The sequence below is a fragment of the Pieris napi genome, chromosome Z, assembly GCF_905475465.1.
Source record: "Pieris napi chromosome Z, ilPieNapi1.2, whole genome shotgun sequence".
In the NCBI taxonomy this organism is placed as follows: Eukaryota; Metazoa; Arthropoda; class Insecta; order Lepidoptera; family Pieridae; genus Pieris; species Pieris napi.
This window is the reverse complement of record NC_062259.1, coordinates 11,480,649-11,496,751: the sequence shown is the minus strand read 5'-3', so window position 1 is coordinate 11,496,751 and position 16,103 is coordinate 11,480,649. Positions and strand designations below refer to the sequence as shown.

General features: G+C 35.9%; 1 long non-coding RNA gene across 6 annotated transcripts; it reads left to right on the top strand.

The window, feature by feature from the left end:
- Positions 1 to 28: 28 nt before the first annotated feature.
- On the top strand, positions 29 to 16,096 carry LOC125062375. Of its 6 annotated transcripts, none has more exons than XR_007119256.1 (6): positions 29 to 94; positions 1,405 to 1,653; positions 2,673 to 2,744; positions 3,194 to 3,376; positions 4,343 to 4,545; positions 5,988 to 16,096. It is a non-coding gene; the product is annotated as an uncharacterized LOC125062375 (long non-coding RNA). The 6 variants fall into 6 exon arrangements; XR_007119259.1 differs by having other exon boundaries at positions 1,405 to 2,744; positions 5,988 to 13,340; positions 14,468 to 16,096; XR_007119255.1 differs by having other exon boundaries at positions 1,405 to 2,744; positions 3,194 to 3,371.
- The last annotated feature ends 7 nt before the right edge of the window (positions 16,097 to 16,103 follow it).

The window sequence follows — 16,103 nt, the reverse complement described above, 5'->3', positions numbered from 1 at the left end:
GCTGTCAACAACAAAGCTGCCAACAACAAGGCTGCCAACAACAAGGCTGCCAACAACAAAGCTGCCAACAAAAAGGCTGCCAACATACGTTAACGTAAGATATTTTTTGCTTTACTTAAGTTACCATTTCTCTATATATTATACGTTAAGGTTTAGGGTAAGATTCAGAATTCTGACTGAATCCCGTTTGTCAAAACTGCATTGTGTTTTTTTTTATACGGGAGTCATATTTTGCGCTAAATCTCGTTTCTACGAGTGATTGATACGAAGCATATACTATTACTAACTCATTGCACAAATTTTAGTCATACATATCATATTTAAATAATTCTGAGATCTTTTTGAGTTATTATAGAGAATATTTAATATTAAAATATTTTTTTACAATAATGCCGCTAGGTTTTGTGTCTACACATATGACGTAACGATACAAAAATATGTATATACTAGCTGACCCGGCTAACTTCGTTCCGCCTTAATAATAATATCGTTGTTACTTTAGTTAAACTTATTTTAGGATTTCATTAAGGTGATAACTTTTTTTGCAAATAGAGAAATGTTTTATTGCTTGCCATTGCAAAATAAGAATGGCAGTTTTACACATTAGGCCTCTTCTCTCTATCGCCAATATTGCGATACTGCATGTAAAAGCACTTTCTGCTTTACAACATTTTTTGATGAGGTAACACATGTTTTCGCCTCAACATCAAAGCCTGGTTATGCATCTCCTCATTTACCTCAAGTTCGGAATTTCTTGAAGTGACACGAATTCGACGTAAAATGATGCGTAGTTTTGTCAACAAATGTCACCTCATGCCGTGTGCATTCGTAAAATTAATTAATTAATTTATTGTTATTCGATAACTTATCCGATATTTTATTACTTATTCTGCTATTCGGAGTGGAGAAAAATCCATAAAAAAAGACATAACTAACATCGGTCCAGCCGATCTCGAGTTATAAGTGTTGTAACAATCACGACTTTCTTTTATATATACATATATATAGATATAGATATAGAAAGATGTATAATTATATATAAAGATTACTATATTCGCTGTTCGCATTCCTGTCATATTTTCAGAATAATATAGGTACTAACAAAACTATAATAGGTATAATATTACTCATGCCTACTCGTTTCTGAATCTCATCCTAAATCATTTTTGTAACTTTGGTTTTATAAACTAAATATTAAAATAGTCGTTACAAACTTAGGTTAATAAATAATTGTCAAAATATAGTCTCTTTCGTCGTTAAGAAGTTTTTACTTTAATTTGTAAATTGAGCAAGTAAAAATTGGTTCTGTTCAAATTTGGTAACGTTTCGCTAATGTGTTTTGAGTTTAGTCCAGTAAGCACATCGCTATCTGCCCATTCATACAAAAAGTAAACGATCACGCAGGTGAACGCCCCACGCTGCAAGATCAACGCCCCACAACCTCCACAACTTCCGCGTGCTTCTCGCCCTCATAGAAGTGTTCCTGGTCGACATCGACGAGTCACCGCACATACGCAGTTCATCCTCCCGGGCAGCGGTAATTACAGCCTTTGCCCGTGAGGATGAACAGCGTATTTGGGGTGAGGTTATCACAGCCCCGCGGTTCAAAGTCAAGAACACCGTCATTAAACGCCGCAAACAGAGGCGCCTGGCGTGAGTTTCACCTTTAAAAAAGAGCAATAATTAAATATCCGGAATGTCAAAACCAAATACATACGACTCGATTTTTTAAAATAGTTTTAGTAGAAAATTATCCAATAGGGTTAGCAATTTATTATTAATTGTTTAATACATATTTTAACCACGTTGACGTTTTTGTATAGATATTCCATCAGATAAATTGACTGACTTGATAGTATGGATGTCACAACTTTTTACTGTAGAAGAACTGCGTTATGAGACCGTTTTTTTTACGATTTATGTTTATGATGGCATCTCATTTGTTTTTGTAGATAGTCCTACTTATTTTTTTTCCGGTAACTTCTTCTTGAGTACCAACAACGGATTTCCTTATAACATTACCTATTTTATTGGAATCCGGAATGTATGGCCCATGTATTTCCACTTACGACGCTTGATCTGCTAGCTAATCGGAGTTTCTCGGCAGCGCTTCCAAAGTTGCTCGTTACAGATCTTCTCGGGCCAGTAGACATTTAGAATACGGCAAAGACTGCGGTTGACGAAGACTTGAAGTCGGTGCGAGATGTCTTTCGTGACCTTCACACCCATAGAGCAGCACAGATTTGAAGTTAGATCCGATTATTTTAATCGCACTTAAAGTTTCTTTAAATTAATAAAATACTTAACCCATTATTTAGATTTTTATACACATTATTTAAATGTTTATATCTAAACTGAACCATTTCCGTACACATCAACACCTATTATTCCATTATAATACACAGGTGCACTGATTCATTAACCGCATGAATAACTCTGTGATCCCATATAAATATATAGGATAACAAAGTTATTTGTGCAGTTGGTGTATCTAGAAAACTGGATAAAAATTGCAAATATTTTAGTTTTCCTTGATTTTTACACTAATTTCTAATTGTATATTCTAAATTGTAAGCTCCTATATCTGCTCTAAATAATAATAATAATTTCTATTGAACCCGCAATCGCATCCGCAATGAATCAACCTAATTTTTAATTTCAAAACACTACAGGTATTGAATAGAATCACAAAACATGTCTTCAGCGAGAAAGCTTCTCCGAGGTGCGATTGGCGCTCATAAATTGTATGTATGGCTCAAATTTCCTAGAATTAGCGGTCTAAATACCTAATTATGATAAATGTAATTTTGTAATAAATTCAATAGATTTAGATTTCATTAAATTGGGTTAACTCACGTTATTAAATTTAATGTAAAAATCATACGTAGCATCATATGATTTTGTGATCATTACACAAAATATAGTTACATTCCGAGATGTAAAGTGCACAGGACGGAGCAGTTTGTGGCGCGCGACTAGCTATGTTCTAGAGCTGTCGGCGACTTCAAAAGATTTTGTGCAATGTTCAAAATTTATAATAAGCTATCGTAACAAATAAGTAAATCTACTTTATGTTGCTGGTACGACGATTATTTTGCGTATGGAAATATGATTTTATTATGTACATGTGTGTTACGTTTTTGTTTACAAATGTATTTTTGTGGATGAATATACATACTAAATTATCACGCAGATGAACACTGAACATCAAACGGTGCAAGAACAACGCGTCCGAAAACCCCCACAACCACGGCGCCCGCTCCACGCTGGCTCGCCTGGACGTGTTCCTGGACGACCGCAGCGAATCACCATCACCTCACGGCCATAGGTTATACTTACCTCTGCCCGTAAGGATGAGCAGCTTATGTGAGGTGAGGTAAGCGCGCCGTGGGACCCAAGGACAAGGTCAATAAACGCCTCTAGCAAAGAGGCACTTTTAAAAAATAACAATAAATTGATTAATTTCTATTTTTAACCACAATGCGTTGAATCAGGTATATTCTAACTTTTGGAACAGTCTAAGTTTTATCCAAATCCAATCAAAACAATAAGTTTGAAGATTCGTTCTTAGTAAAGTCTAAATTGTTTGGTATAACCGTATGTCTTTGAATTTCCACTAAGTCAGGATTATAAGAAATATTTAAAAAAATTAACTTTAAGATAAAACCTCGCAAACTATAACAATTAGGTACGCGATAGGTGAACGCTTTATCGTAACGCGACTGCGTCTCGTTAGACTTTTCAGTTACAATAATTAACTTGCGACGATTCTAACCGAAATTAAACCGACAGCTGAACTTGCTAAATGTTTAAAAGACATTGAAAAACTAGAGCAGAAACGGGACAACTTCCGCGTGGCGTGGAGGCCCGCATAGGCATGTTCTCCTTGAGATTTCTGATGTGTACGTCCAGGAACGTCCGTCTTCCTGGATGTCTACATCAGGAGTTCCACGGAGAACAATAACAACAGCGTACATACACTGTTCAACCCCACGGGCAGAGGCGTTTAATGACGGCGTGCTTGGCCATAAGTCCCGCGAGGTCAGCACGCCGCAGGTCATTAAACGACTCTGCCCAGAAGGGAGTAACTGGTGAAGAGATAAGAATTACACAAGAATTTACTCCACCAAGAGGCAATATTCTGAGGTGCTACTACGCCCAGTAACATGTCTTAAAAGTAACGAATTTCTTTAATAAAATATTAATCGTATATAATATTTTTTTATAATTTTGAGAATTGGTTTTAGGTTTAATAGAAAAATGTGAATATTAGAATAATGTTTTACCTACTCATAACAATATAATATGTCGATGAATGTAAAAAAACTAAACTATCGCGCAGGTGAACACCCAACGGTGCAAGAATATCGTGCCCGAAGACCTCCACAACGGCGGCCCGCTGGACCTGTTCCTGGACGACCACCGAATCACCGCACATACGCTGTGCTGGATGAATAGCGTATTGGAGGAGGTGAGGTAAGCACAGCGCCGTTGGACCCAAAGTCAACCCCCCATCATCAAACGCCTCAAGCAGAGGAACCTCTCGTGAGTTGCACTTTTAAAAAGAAACAATAATAAAATATCTGAAATATCAAAACCAAATATCTTAAAACCTTTTTATAGTTATAGCAGAACATAATAAAACAACAATATATTTTCTATTTTTTAACCGCAATGCGTTGAATCAGGTATATTCTAACTTATGGAACCGTCTAAATTTAATCCAAATCGATTGTGGTTATAAAAGTAGGCAAGCAAATGTATTACAGTCTATGAAATCAATGACCAACAGCAAGTCCCCCGGGTCGCGATGGTCTCACGGCCTCCATCTATACTGTAAAAAGTTGATGGCCTTCCTAAATGGTGGCAGATAAAGGTGGCTCGATCCTCTGTGAACAGCTATTTGTGGCGGTGGTATTTAGCGTTCCAGTTTTAAATTTTACGAATTTTGGCTAAAACATAAACCGAATTGTTTGGTGTGCGGCGCTATGCTGGACATACATGTCTTTGAAATTCCACTTAGTTAAGTTTATAAGAAATATTAAGAAATCTTTCCATCGGCTTTCCTAAAGATGTCAACGGTCTGGCTAAACTTGAAACAAATTTTCAACTTCTCCTTCGTCTTCAGAACCAAATGCCGTTACGTAATCTACAATTCTCTTAGTGATTTTCCAATTTTCCAAATTTCAATGCAAAGAAGTATAATATCGTTTTACCTGCTGTTGTTTTTCAAGAACATCACTTCCCTTTCCAATTCAGATACTTTTACTTTAAGATTTTTCTTCATAAATAGGTTTAAACTTTTCTTCGAGCACCTCCATTAATTTTTAATTCAGACATCAATATTTGAGTTCCTCTAACATTCCAATATTTCTATAAATATGCATTTTTTATTGGATGGGTCACATGTGTCAAAAGCATAAGAAAATAAATCTTCAACTTGTTCTTTTTAGGATATTTATTATAAACCTTGTCATCGATTCAAGGTAACTTTACAGGATTCATTGTGTTTGTTTGAACCGAATTAACCTTTTTAAAGTAATTATATATTTAGTAATTTGCAATAAAAGTTTTTTGTAAGTACATCCGTCATTTCCCGTACAAGCCGTTCTAGCTACGGGAATGTATCTTAAGCTTAAGCAGCAATAATAACAGTACCTACGTAGTAGACCCTATTACTGATGATCTCTTTTTGGGCATCTGATATTGTTTGACCTATTATTATATATTTATATTTACTTGCTGGAATCTATTGTTGCAAGATAGTTCTGGAGTTAAATTTAATTAAAAAAAATAGAAAAAGCTTTCTTCAGGCCCTTTTGACCATTGGGTTGAATTACGTTCTTTTTTATCCATCTCAAGCTTGCATAGAAGAGATTCGATTTGAACAATTTCTTCTTTAAAATTTATCTTGAGCTATCGGCTCATGTCAGCAACAAGATGTTTTAAATTCAGGTTTGTAACATTCACTTGTTCGTTTGTTTCAGATTCTTCGTCATCAAAATCATCATCGGGGGTGATGAATGACGATCTGCGCGATACATTCTTAAGGGAATCACCACAACTCAATTAGATGCTTCACGAGTTTCGAATAAAGTTAACCTCTTTGTTAGCTTAGTGCAGGTAGTATCCAGAAGATGAAGTAAGCCAGAAGATTTTGGAAAATTTGATTTAGTTAAGTGGATCTGTTGATTTTCTTGTGGCTTATCAACAGATGAGTTCGTGCGTTTTAAATCTTTTAGTGATGGTTCGACTAATTCCAATAATTTTCAAAAATTACGATATTTCCTTAAATTTCCGCTTTGTACCATACAAAGATAAGTACGGTTGCATCTTTACGTGTTCTTCTCGATGATGCTTTTGGCATACTTTCAGTGCTTAAGTCTTGTCTATGGGGTTGTTTTTCAATAAGGACGATTATCATGGATTATGCAGCGAGGCACTCGCACTGCTCAAAGTTTTCTGCATCAACCTCGTCTAGTAAGGTATTTTCTTGTACTGAACAAAATTGGTTATTGGTTATTTATTAGCTATGCTATTTACGTATTGACAATTTCGATCATTTTGCCATCACAACAATAATTTAAAAAAAAAACTACTATTTAAGCAAGGAATATATCTAAACATCCGTCTAAATACTTTGAAGTGCTGTTTATTAAAACTACAAGTACACGTGCTCACCACAGACATAAAATTATGTACAATGTTATGTATATACCTACAAAGTAGTTTTACGTATCAATCAATCTAGATGTCGCTAGTAAAATAAAAACTTTTATTTTAATACATATTTAACACTGGGCTTCATTTCTACATCGAAGGGTTCACTTAAAAAAAAATACTATTACTTTAATACTTTTGCCAAACATTCTCTATAAAGGTGTTTTTTATTTCTCTCTTTTTTTACCTCTCTCGGTGTAACCAGAATATCGTTGTAATGTCGTTTCATATGAGAAGAATCCATATCACCAGGTTCAATACAGGTTCTTTTTGATATTATTTTTGGAGCAAATGTTTCCACTCCAGCAAGCTCAGTGGGGTTTTGAACACCCAAAGTTAGGCACCTGCGCCAATCTTTTGGATCCGCTGTAGATATGACGAATTGGTCAGTTACACCTTTCCTTGATTTTTCTTTAATGTAACCTCATACTAATAATTGTCATCACGAACTGAGGCTCCACCCCAAATTTGAAACCTCAATTATATAGGTTTGGTGTGTCGTTACTGAATTCACTTTCAGTACAGTTGTTACTCGGAAAAGATTTTACTGAAGGTGGTCGCAACTCGGGACCTAATAATTGGTGGAGTAAATTCTACTGAATAATGGAATCCTAAGCTCTTTATCAATTTTTCACCAGTTATTTCCCCCTTCATGTTATAGGGTCCAATCTCCCACGGCTCAATGTTTGTGTTGTCAATTATGACAGGACTTATACCTTTGGTCACTTTCAGTGATGGTTTCTAATAATAATAATAATTTTAAGAAATGACGATATTTCATTAAATTTCCGACTATATTGTATGGCGCCATCAGATAGGTACGGTTGCATCTTTACATGTTCTTCTGGATGACGCTCAAGTCTTGGGACATAAATAGGGACACATACTAGAGATAACAACATTTGTTACTAGAAGGCAGTGTCCGCAAAGTTGTGTAATGAAACGCTGAAGCATACCAGAAGACAAAAAAATATTTAAAACCAAATATAAAAAATTAATAAAAATAATTCATAAAAATAAAAATAAATGTCTTCAATCTGGGAGTCATATCTCATATCGCAAACATAGGAATGATATTATATTATGATTCTTCAATTAAATCGACGGGGAAATCGAAGGGAAAAGTTAACTCGGCATCCAAGCCTGACCTGACAAGGCAAAAGGATACAAACTTGAAAAACTCATCTTCTATGTCCACCGTTTATGACTGTGACCCAACATTAAATGATGATACTAACAGCCGCTATCCCAAAAGAAAAAGACTATCAAACAGTTCACCGCCTGACCAAAAAACACAAGTAACAATTAGTACTTCAAACAGATATAATTTACTACCTGTAGATCTAACCGAAAAGGAAAGAGACGACTCGCCCACTAACGCCAAAAAAAAATTTCAAACCACCGCCTATAATTTTATATGGTATAGAAGATATATCTAACTTAACAGAACTTATAAATAAGACATACCCCACGAAAGCTACTCATATAACGTTATTAATATAGATCAGCAAAGAGTTATAGCGCAGTCAACTGAAACATATAAAACCTTGATAGAATTAATACGCAGCAATGGCCTTATTGGTCACACATTCACACAGAAGCAGAACAAATGCTACAGGATTGTTATAAAAAACATGCATTGTACCACCCCTCCATCAGCTATAATAGAAGAAATTGGAAAAAAAAACAAGAAACATGGTATACGGTGGAATAGTTTAATAAGAAGCCCTTAAATATGTTCTTTGTAAACGTAGAACCCAGTATCAATAACCCTGAAAAAAAAAATATACAACACATTAACCACACTAGAGTCACAATAGAAGACCCAAGAGAATCTACCGAAATTGCCTAATGGGTGCCAATATTATGGTCGCACTAACAATAACTGTATGCGTATTTATAGGTGCGTCAAATGCACACAACGGCATAAACCTACAGATTGCCCAAAAAATGATAAAAACACACCAGCTACTTTAACTACAATCCTCAAACAACCAGGATATAAACGATTCGTACATACGAAAAATGGCCCAGCTCTGCAAACACTCGTAGCTGGAATAGAAATATAGAGAATAGACAAACTCAGCCAACGAGCTCTTAAAAGCAAAGTATAATAAAACAGTCAGAAAAGCTGATTGACATCCTCATCCAACAAATAGGGATTCTTATGAGTCTACTAACGACTGTAATAGCTCACCAGCGAAAATGAAATGTCTACGTATCGCAACATGGAACATAAATGGCTTACTCCCAAATAAGCAAGACGTCGAGGTTTTTATAAATTACAATAAAATAGATATTTTACTGGTCACTAAAACGCATATGATCGACCAAAGAATAAGAAAAATTAAAGGATACAATGTATTCTATGCTAATCATACAGGTGGAACATCTCATGCTGGGGCAACTGTTATAATTAAGGAAAACATTATATATTATATCCTGCCACTATTCAAACATTCGCACATACAAGCCGCTATAATAGCTGTAGATAACTGGCAGGGATCACTCAATGTGGCTGCAGTGTACCTACTGTCCACCTAGACACCGGATAGATAACAATATGTATAATAACTTTTTCCATACGCTCGGTTGAAAATACATTGTAGGAGTAGACTGGAACTCTAAGCACAGGAAGCTGAAAAAGTCTATTGATAGTAATAACCTTAGTGTAATGTCAACAGGTGAACCAACCCATTGGCCCACAGAAAAAAAGTCCAGATCTTATTGACCTTTTCATCCCTAAAGGGATCACCTGGGCTCTACGCTAAAGTCCAATCGTATGCAAATGGCTCCTCGGACCACACACCAGTTATCTGCAAATTAAGCACAACATTTATTTACAATGAACCACGGGAGACTTTATACAACCGTAAAACTGACTGGGATGCCTTTCGAGAATACATTAAAGATAATGCTAACCTACGCATACCCCTTAAAAGTGAAAATGACATAGACGATACAGCTTGGCAAGTAACGAGTAAGTTGCTATCGACCCCATATATAGAATCTAAAACACAAAGTCATGACATACCGATGGAAATAAAATATCTAATTGCTACCTAATTGCTATAGTACCAGCAGGAATCGGCAAGATAAAAAAGTGTTGAATAAAGCCCAACAGGATTTAAAGGAATTGCTCAAAGATAATGAAAATCGTACATTGCAAGATAAACTACAGACATTGTCGCCGTATAAAGCAGACGAGTATTCAATCTGGAAAATGGCGAAATTGTTGAAAAGGCCAAAAGAACATATTCCTCATTTGAGACAAGCTAATCGCGAATGATCACAAAAACTACAGGATAAAGCTGAGCTGTTTGCCAACTTCCTAACGGATGTATTTAAGCTTAACGAATCGGACATAATGCAAACCGAAGACGAATTTGATGAAATCATAAATAGTGATCAGCAAATGTCTTTACCACTAAATCTTATTGCTCCGTCAGAAATAAAAATCTATTAATAATTTAAAACAAAAAAAGCACCCGGTTTCGATCTTATTACCGCAAGTATTTAAAGAACTACCGAAAAAAGGCATCGTTCTGTTAACAATCCTCTTTAACGCAATATTAAGACTACAATATTTTCCAAAACTATGAAAGATGTCCATTATAAACATGGTTCCAAAACCTGGAAAAACTCCAACAGAAGTTTTATGATACAGGCCTATTAGTCCTCTCTCCTTGCTATCAAACTAAGAAACTAGTCCTTAGTCGCCTTCAACCATTACTCAAAGAACAAGGAGTAATACCTGACCACCAATTCGGCTTTCGTGCTCACCATGGAATAATGGAACAAATACATCGTGTTACTCATAGAATACGGCAAGCCCTAGAAAGAAAAGAGTATTGTTCAGCAGTATTTCTCAATACAGCAGGCTTTTGATCGCGTATGGCATAAGGGCCTCAAAAAGTAAGCAAAAGTTGAACCTACCAAATACTGCGTACCTTCTCCCGAAGTCTTATTTGCAAAACAGTATGTTCCGGGTCAAATGTGAGGATTATCTACCATCAATCAGCCAAATGAAAGCAGGAGTGCCCCAGGGCCAGTGCTGGGTCTTTTCCTTTATACACTCTTTACAGGCGATATACCAGTTACGGACGATGTTGTGGTTGCAACCTATGCAGATGACACTGCAATCCTTTCCTTTAATAAAAATCCAAACGAAGCATCCGCAAAACTACAGAAATGCCTAAACAAATTAGAATTATGGTTAAATAAGTGGAGGATACGGGCAAGCCCAGCGAAATCTGTTAATGTCACGTTCAGACTAAGAAGAGAAGAGTGCTTATCTGTGACTCTGGAGGGAGCTGTTTGCCAAAACGACTACAGCCAAATATTTGGGCATGCATCTGGACAAACCCATATTATTCCAAGGATCATGCTAATGGTAGGCTTCGTAGCATGTACTGGCTATTAAGCTAGGTAGAAAAGCCGCACTCAGTCTGGAAAATAAACTTCTCATTTACAAAACTGTATTAAAACCAATATGGTCCTATGGGATACAGCTCTGGGGGTCAAAAATCCGCTCTAATGTCAAAATGTCGAAATCCTGCAGCGGATACAAAATAAAACACTGCGAAATATGAGCTGTGCGCCGTGGTAAACACGAAATGCTTAAGTCCATAAATATTTGGGAAATGCCACTTAGACATTAAAAGATCAACCGTACGATACAAAAGGAGACTTCAGCAACACGCCAACCCCCACTGCACCGCACTGTTCAAAGTTTTCTGCGTCAGCCTCCTCTAGTAATTTGTAATTTCTCTTGGTGTAACCAGAATAACATTGTAATGTCGTGTCATATGAGAAAAATCTATATCACCAGGTTCGTTAAAGGTCATTCTTTATATTATTTTTGGAGCAAATGTTTCCACTCCAACAAGCTCAGTGGGGTTTTGAACACCCAAGTTAGGCACTACTATAAATTATGCTTGTCAAATTGATACACTCTTCTGAACATGAAATAGTCATCAGTACTCAGTAAATGTTTAATAAGATCTTTAATTTGTGTACAACCAACTGTCACTTGCAGTATTTCACGAGGTTGGTGTGTCTTGCCATAGCCAGATGGACCCCTCATTATTAGTAGAACCCTCCAATCATTATTATATTGGGAATTTCTCTCACAACATTTATGCTATTTATCTAAATTTTTGTAGTTTTATTAGAATTATTTGAATGATTTCGACCATTTTATATCTGAGAGTAAGACATCTTTGATTCCAGAAGTAGGTATTCCATTCCTGTATCGATCACCAGGTTCAATACAGGTTCTTCTTGATATTATTTCTGGGGCAAATGTATCCACTCCAACAAGCTTAGTGGGATTTGGAACACCCAAAGTTAGACACCTGCGCCAATCGTTCGAATCCGCGGTAGGTATGACAAATTGGTCGGTTACAACTTTCCTTGATTTTTCGTTTTCAAAGTTTTCTGCATCAGCCACCCCTAGTAAGGTATTTTTTGAACTGAACGAAATTGGTTATTAGTAATGACAAATTCGATAATTTTACCCAGTTAACATCACAACAATAATTTTCAAAAATATTCCTCTATTATTTAAGCAAGGAATATATCTAAACATCTGTCTAAACACTTTGAAGTGCTGTTTATTAACACTACAAGTACAAGACCTACAAAGTAGTTTTACATATAGTCTAGATGTCGCTATTAAAATAAAAAGTATTATTTTGATACATATTAAACAATGTTCCTCATTTTGACATTGAAGTGTTCACTTATATAAAATAAAAATAAAAAAGCATTTTATTTCTTACATCTTATAAAACAAGATGTTAGATTAGATTAGGTTAGTTTCCTTACATGCAATTGTAAGACACATTGACAAATCGGTCGGTTACAACTTTCCTTGATTTTTCTTTTTAAGATAGCCTCATACTGATTCTTATCAGGAATTGAGGCTCCGCCTCAAATTTGAAACCTCAATTACATAGGTTTGGTTTGTTCATACTGAATTAACTTTCAGTAAAGTTGTTACTTGGAAGAGATTTTACTGTAGGTGGTCGCAACTCAGGATATTGCCTCATAACTGGTGGAGTAAATTCTGCTGAATATTGTAATCCTTAACCCTTTATAAACTTTTCTCCCGTGTGTGTGTGTGTGGCACACGGTGATACTATGGAAGGCTCTCAGCCGCAAAGGTCAGCTGAAGTCGACGGGCAGAAATGTTGCCTGTTGATTCACAGTCTATACGCTGGACCACCGTTTTCCTGATTTCTTCTGTCATTGTTTACCGTATACTTACATGTTCGTTCATTGTAACGTTGAAGGTGTATTTATATACTGAATAAAATAGAAAGTCATTCGCTTCGCCGTACGATGCAACAGAGCTAGAATAGAATTTGTGTACCTACAACAAACTGTCATTTGCAGTATTTCACGGGTTGGTGTGTCTTGCCATAGCCAGATGGACCCCTCATTATTAGTAGAACCCTCCAACCATTATTATATTGGGAATTTCTCTCACAACATTTATGCTATTTATCTAAATTTTTGTAGTTTTATTAAATTATTTGAATGATTTCAACCATTTTATATCTGAGAGTAAGACATCTTTGATTCCAGAAGTATTCCATTCCTGTATCGATCACCAGGTTCAATACAGGTTCTTCTTGATATTATTTCTGGGGCAAATGTATCTACTCCAACAAGCTTAGTGGGGTTTGGAACACCCAAAGTTAGACACCTGCGCCAATCGTTTGAATCCGCGGTAGGTATGACAAATTGGTCGGTTACAACTTTCCTTGATTTTTCGTTTTCAAAGTTTTCTGCATCAGCCACCCCTAGTAAGGTATTTTTTGAACTGAACGAAATTGGTTATTAGTAATGACAAATTCGATAATTTTACCCAGTTAACATCACAACAATAAGTTTCAAAAATATTCCTCTATTATTTAAGCAAGGAATATATCTAAACATCTGTCTAAACACTTTGAAGTGCTGTTTATTAACACTACAAGTACAAGACCTACAAAGTAGTTTTACATATAGTCTAGATGTCGCTATTAAAATAAAAAGTATTATTTTGACACATATTAAACAATGTTCCTCATTTTGTCATTGAAGTGTTCACTTATATAAAATAAAAATAAAAAAGCCTTTTATTTCTTACAGCTTATAAAACAAGATGTTAGATTAGATTAGGTTAGTTTGCTTACATACAATTGTAAGACACATTGACAAATTGGTCGGTTACAACTTTCCTTGATTTTTCTTTTTAAGGTAGCCTCATACTGATTCTTATTAGGAATTGAGGCTCCGCCTCAAATTTGAAACCTCAATTACATAGGTTTGGTTTGTTCATACTGAATTAACTTTCAGTAAAGTTGTTACTTGGAAGAGATTTTACTGTAGGTGGTCGCAACTCAGGATATTGCCTCATAACTGGTGGAGTAAATTCTGCTGAATATTGTAATCCTTAACTCTTTATAAATTTTTCTCCCGTGTGTGTGTGGCTCACGGTGATACTATGGAAGGCTCTCAGCCGCAAAGGTCAGCTGAAGTCGACGGGCAGAAATGTTGCCTGTTGATTCACAGTCTATACGCTGGACCACCGTTTTCCTGATTTCTTCTGTCATTGTTTACCGTATACTTACATGTTCGTTCATTGTAACGTTGAAGGTGTATTTATATACTGAATAAAATAGAAAGTCATTCGCTTCGCCGTACGATGCAACAGAGCTAGACCAGTAATTTGGGTGAGGAAAATCCATATCACCAGGTTCAATACAGGTTCTTCTTGATATTATTTCTGGGGCAAATGTATCCACTCCAACAAGCTCAGTGGGGTTTTGAACACCCAAGTTAGGCACTACTATAAATTATGCTTGTCAAATCGATACACTCTTCTGAACATGAAATAGTCATCGGTACTCAGTAAATGTTAATCTTGAATTAGTGTACAACAAACTGTCATTTGCAGTATTTCACGAGGTTGGTGTGTCTTGCCATAGCCAGATGGACCCCTCATTAAAAGTAGTACCCTCCAACCATTATTATATTGGGTATTTCGCTCTCAACATCAACATTGACAAATTGATCGGTTACAACTTTCCTTGATTTTCTCTCTCAGGATATTGCCTCATAACTGGTGGAGTAAATTCTGCTGAATATTGTAATCCTTAACTCTTTATAAATTTTTCTCCCGTGTGTGTGTGGCTCACGGTGATACTATGGAAGGCTCTCAGCCGCAAAGGTCAGCTGAAGTCGACGGGCAGAAATGTTGCCTGTTGATTCACAGTCTATACGCTGGACCACCGTTTTCCTGATTTCTTCTGTCATTGTTAACCGTATACTTACATGTTCGTTCATTGTAACGTTGAAGGTGTATTTATATACTGAATAAAATAGAAAGTCATTCGCTTCGCCGTACGATGCAACAGAGCTAGACCAGTAATTTGGATGAGGAAAATCCATATCACCAGGTTCAATACAGGTTCTTCTTGATATTATTTCTGGGGCAAATGTATCCACTCCAACAAGCTCAGTGGGGTTTTGAACACCCAAGTTAGGCACTACTATAAATTATGCTTGTCAAATCGATACACTCTTCTGAACATGAAATAGTCATCGGTACTCAGTAAATGTTTATCTTGAATTAGTGTACAACAAACTGTCATTTGCAGTATTTCACGAGGTTGGTGTGTCTTGCCATAGCCAGATGGACCCCTCATTATAAGTAGAACTCTCCAACCATTATTATATTGGGAATTTCGCTCACAACATTTATGCTATTTATCAAAAATTTTGTAGTTTTATTAGAATTATTTGAATGATTTCGACCATTTTATATCTGAGAGTAAGACATCTTTGATTCCAGAAGTAGGTATTCCATTCCTGTATCGATCACCAGGTTCAATACAGGTTCTTCTTGATATTATTTCTGGGGCAAATGTATCCACTCCAACAAGCTTAGTGGGATTTGGAACACCCAAAGTTAGACACCTGCGCCAATCGTTCGAATCCGCGGTAGGTATGACAAATTGGTCGGTTACAACTTTCCTTGATTTTTCGTTTTCAAAGTTTTCTGCATCAGCCACCCCTAGTAAGGTATTTTTTGAACTGAACGAAATTGGTTATTAGTAATGACAAATTCGATAATTTTACCCAGTTAACATCACAACAATAATTTTCAAAAATATTCCTCTATTATTTAAGCAAGGAATATATCTAAACATCTGTCTAAACACTTTGAAGTGCTGTTTATTAACACTACAAGTACAAGACCTACAAAGTAGTTTTACATATAGTCTAGATGTCGCTATTAAAATAAAAAGTATTATTTTGATACATATTAAACAATGTTCCTCATTTTGACATTGAAGTGTTCACTTATATAAAATAAAAATAAAAAAGCA